This window comes from Panulirus ornatus, chromosome 12 (assembly GCF_036320965.1).
Source record: "Panulirus ornatus isolate Po-2019 chromosome 12, ASM3632096v1, whole genome shotgun sequence".
Taxonomy (NCBI): Eukaryota; Metazoa; Arthropoda; class Malacostraca; order Decapoda; family Palinuridae; genus Panulirus; species Panulirus ornatus.
In genome coordinates, this window is record NC_092235.1 from 21,686,236 (window position 1) to 21,691,235 (window position 5,000).

At 57.3% G+C, this 5,000-nt stretch overlaps 1 protein-coding gene across 1 annotated transcript in view; it reads right to left on the minus strand.

Moving 5' to 3' along the window:
* Window positions 1–5,000, minus strand: part of LOC139751843 (microtubule-associated protein 1 light chain 3 gamma-like) — a 140,986-nt gene that overhangs the window by 59,656 nt on the left and 76,330 nt on the right. The gene's annotated exons all lie outside the window — the stretch shown is intronic.

Consider the following 5,000-nt stretch of genomic DNA (forward strand, 5'->3'; position numbering starts at 1 on the left):
GGAGCACGACGGTACGACCCGTTGAGAACGACGGTACCATTACCAGATGGTAATCTAACAACCCAGATGGTTGACAGGTAATCCAACAACCCAGATGGTTGACAGGTGGATGCCATCCACGTCGCTTCGCTGGGGGGGACATCCTGCCACCTCCCCCCACCCCCTCCACAACAAGTCCCCCCTCCCCTCCCCTACCACCCCACAATGAGGCAGGCAGGCGGGTGGGTGGGTGGGTGGGTGGGCGAGACCCACCCGAGGTCGCGCGAGGAGGGGTGGGTTCAACAACCCAACCCACCTCCCCCACTCCCCCCTCAAGGTCGGCGGCCCGTCGCGATCGCCAGGGGTGTGGGTGTGGGTAATACGGGAGTCTGCATCGGTCGAGGGTGTGGGGGTGTGGTGTGGTGGGGTGGAAGGGTGTGGTGGTGGGGTGTGGAGGTGGGGTCAGGTGGTGGGGTGTGGTGGTGGGGTGTGGTGGTGGTGTGTGGTGGTGGTGGGGTGTGATGGTGGGGTGTGATGGTGGGGTGTGGTGGTGGGGTGTGGTGGTGGTGGGGTGTGATGGTGGGGTGTGGTGGTGGGGTGTGGTGGTGGTGGGGTGTGATGGTGGGGTGTGGTGGTGGGGTGTGGTGGTGGTGGGGTGTGGTGGTGGTGGGGTGTGATGGTGGGGTGTGGTGGTGGGGTGTGGTGGTGGTGGGGTGTGATGGTGGGGTGTGGTGGTGGGGTGTGGTGGTGGTGGGGTGTGATGGTGGGGTGTGGTGGTGGGGTGTGGTGGTGGGGTGTGGTGGTGGGGTGGAGTGTGGTGGTGGGGTGGAGTGTGGTGGTGGGGTGGAGTGTGGTGGTGGGGTGTGGGGTGGGGTGAGGTGGGGTGTGGTGGTGGGGTGTGGTGGTGGGGTGTGCTGGTGGGGTGTGGGGGTGTGGTGGTGGTGGGGTGTGGTGGGGTGTGGTGGTGGGGTGTGGTGGTGGGGTGTGGGGGTGTGGTGGTGGTGGGGTGTGGTGGGGTGTGTGGGGGTGTGGTGGTGGGGTGTGCTGGTGGGGTGTGTGGTGGTGGTGGGGGTGTGGTGGTGGGGTGTGGTGGTGGGGTGGAGTGTGGTGGTGGGGTGTGGGGGTGGGGTGAGGTGGGGTGTGGTGGTGGGGTGTGGTGGCGGGGGTGAGGTGGGGTGTGGTGGTGGGGTGTGGTGGTGGGGTGTGCTGGTGGGGTGTGGGGGTGTGGTGGTGGTGGGGTGGGGGTGTGGTGGTGGGGTGTGGTGGTGGGGTGTGTGGTGGGGTGTGGGGGTGTGGTGGGGGTGGGGTGTGGTGGGGTGTGGTGGGGTGTGCTGGTGGGGTGTGGGGGTGTGGTGGTGGTGGGGTGCGGTGGTGGGGTGTGGTGGTGGGGTGGTGGTGGGGTGCGGTGGTGGGGTGTGGTGGTGGGGTGTGGTGGTGGGGTGTGCTGGTGGGGTGTGGGGGTGTGGTGGTGGGGTGTGGTGGTGGGGTGTGCTGGTGGGGTGTGGTGGTGGTGGGGTGTGGTGGTGGGGTGTGGAGGTGGGGTGTGGTGGTGGGGTGTGGTGGTGGGGTGTGATGGTGGGGTGGGTGGGGTGTGGTGGGGTGTGGTGGTGGGGTGTGGAGGTGGGGTCAGGTGGTGGTGTGTGGTGTGGTGGGGTGTGGTGGTGGGGTGTGGTGGGGTGTGGGTTGGAGGTGGGGAGTACACCATACATAAGAGTCTCCCCCCCCACCCACGACCCCCACACACCCCCCACACCCCGGGCTGTTACCAGCCTATCACAACTGCCTCAAAGCAGACACTTAGACGTGTTAGTAGGTTCCTACACCAGTAAATGAGCCACAAAGCCCCAGAGAAAATGAGCTATTCCCCCCCCAAAAAAAAGACACACACACAGCCCCAGAGAAAATGAGCCACAAAGCCCCAGAGAAAATGAGCTATTCCCCCCCAAAAAAGACACACACACAGCCCCAGAGAAAATGAGCCACAAAGCCCCAGAGAAAATGAGCTATTCCCCCCAAAAAAAGACACACACAGCCCCAGAGAAAATGAGCCACAAAGCCCCAAAGAAAATGAGCCATTCCCCTCAAAAAAAGACACAAACAGCCCCAGAGAAAATGAGCCACAAAGCCCCAGAGAAAATGAGCTATTCCCCCCCCAAAAAAAAGACACAAACACAGCCCCAGAGAAAATGAGCCACAAAGCCCCAGACAAAATGAGCTATTCCCCTCAAAAAAAAGACACACACACAGCCCTAGAGAAAATGAGCCACAAAGCCCCAAAGAAAATGAGCCATTCCCCCAAAAAAGACACACACACAGCCCCAGAGAAAATGAGCCACAAAGCCCCAGAGAAAATGAGCTATTCCCCCCCCCCAAAAAAAGACAAATACAGCCCCAGAGAAAATGAACCACAAAGCCTCAGAGAAAATGAGCTATTCCCACCCAAAAAGACACAAACACAGCCCCAGAGAAAATGAGCCGCAAAGCCCCGGAGAAAATGAGCTATTCCCCCCAAAAAAGACACAAACACAGCCCCAGAGAAAATGAGCCACAAAGCCCCAGAGAAAATGAGCTATTCCCCCCAAAAAAGACACAAACACAGCCCCAGAGAAAATGAGCCACAAAGCCCCAGAGAAAATGAGCCATCATTCCCCCCAAAAAAGACAAATACAGCCCCAGAGAAAATGAACCACAAAGCCCCAGAGAAAATGAGCTATTCCCCCCAAAAAAGACACAAACACAACCCCAGAGAAAATGAGCCACAAAGCCCCAGAGAAAATGAGCCATCATTCCCCCCAAAAAAGACAAATACAGCCCCAGAGAAAATGAACCACAAAGCCCCAGAGAAAATGAGCTATTCCCCCCAAAAAAGACACAAACACAACCCCAGAGAAAATGAGCCACAAAGCCCCAGAGAAAATGAGCCATCATTCCCCCCAAAAAAGACAAATACAGCCCCAGAGAAAATGAACCACAAAGCCCCAGAGAAAATGAGCTATTCCCCCCAAAAAAGACACAAACACAACCCCAGAGAAAATGAGCCACAAAGCCCCAGAGAAAATGAGCCATCATTCCCCCCACCCCCCCCCAAAAAAGGACACAAACGCAACACCAGAGAAAACTGAGCCACACATTGGCCAATGTGGCCACAAATGGTAGGGGGGGCCCTTCAAAGTCCCCCCTCAAAGACAGGGCCACACGCTTAAGCTGATGTGGGCAGGGTAACGCTGGGGGACCTGAAACCCCCCCTCGAACCTCCCCTACCCAAACGAATCCTAAATACTGACCCCTCTCTCCCCTCTGAGAATCACCCTCATCATCCATTTCCCCTCTTCGGATCACCAGAAAGAACTGAGGGTAATTCAACCCTGCTCAAAATGGCATCTACATAAACCCAGCATTTAAATAAGGGATCACAAACAAGGTCTTCCAATTGGGTGGTTGGGTAGTAGAAGAACCACTACTTCTCTGGAAATAAAATATAAGAGTGCGTTCAGCAGAGACCCCCCTACAGATGAACACCACGGTCATGCCAATGAGACAGGAGCCAACCCTTCGGCTTGGGGAGGTGTATATACACAAGGAGTCGACAGCATAGACAGGTGTTAGCTGAGCGAGAGGGGGGGGTGGGGTTCAAATCCCCCCCCTCATGCCTAGTGCGCATGCGTCTCTTTGACCAACGTACCGCCAGGATACACACACACACACACACACATACACACGCACGCACTGCAAGGCTATCCAAAAAACTACCCTCAGTTGAGCGGGGTTTCCACAAGGCAGCGTCCTGTCTCCAGAGCCACTCCAAAATGGGAGGGGTCTCACTCCAAAGAGGGAGGGTCTCACTCCAAAGAGGGAGGGTCTCACTCCAAAGAAGGAGGGTCTCACTCCAAAAAGGGAGGGTCTCACTCCAGAGAAGGAGGGTCTCACTCCAAAGAGGGAGGGTCTCACTCCAAAGAAGGAGGGTCTCACTCCAAAGAGGGAGGGTCTCACTCCAAAGAAGGAGGGTCTCACTCCAAAGAGGGAGGGTCTCGCTCCAAAGAGGGAGGGGTCTCACTCCAAAGAGGGAGGGGTCTCACTCCAAAGAGGGAGGGTCTGACTCCAAAGAGGGAGGGTCTGACTCCAAAAAGGGAGGGGTCTGACTCCAAAGAGGGAGGGTCTGACTCCAAAGAGGGAGGGTCTCACTCCAAAGAGGGAGGGTCTCACTCCAAAAAGGGAGGGGTCTGACTCCAAAGAGGGAGGGTCTGACTCCAAAGAGGGAGGGTCTGACTCCAAAGAGGGAGGGTCTGACTCCAAAGAGGGAGGGGTCTCACTCCAAAGAGGGAGGGGTCTCACTCCAAAGAGGGAGGGTCTCACTCCAAAGAGGGAGGGTCTCACTCCAAAGAGGGAGGGTCTCACTCCAAAGAGGGAGGGGTCTCACTCCAAAGAGGGAGGGGTCTCACTCCAAAGAGGGAGGGTCTCACTCCAAAGAGGGAGGGGTCTCACTCCAAAGAGGGAGGGGTCTCACTCCAAAGAGGGAGGGTCTCACTCCAAAGAGGGAGGGTCTCACTCCAAAGAGGGAGGGGTCTCACTCCAAAGAGGGAGGGTCTCACTCCAAAGAGGGAGGGTCTCACTCCAAAGAGGGAGGGTCTCACTCCAAAGAGGGAGGGTCTGACTCCAAAGAGGGAGGGTCTGACTCCAAAGAGGAAGGGTCTCACTACAAAGAGGGAGGGTCTCACTCCAAAGAGGGAGGGTCTCACTCCAAAGAGGGAGGGTCTGACTCCAAAGAGGGAGGGTCTGACTCCAAAGAGGCAGGGTCTCACTACAAAGAGGGAGGGTCTCACTCCAAAGAGGGAGGGTCTGACTCCAAAGAGGGAGGGTCTGACTCCAAAGAGGGAGGGTCTGACTCCAAAGAGGAAGGGTCTCACTACAAAGAGGGAGGGTCTCACTCCAAAGAGGGAGGGTCTGACTCCAAAGAGGGAGGGTCTGACTCCAAAGAGGGAGGGTCTGACTCCAAAGAGGAAGGGTCTCACTACAAAGAGGGA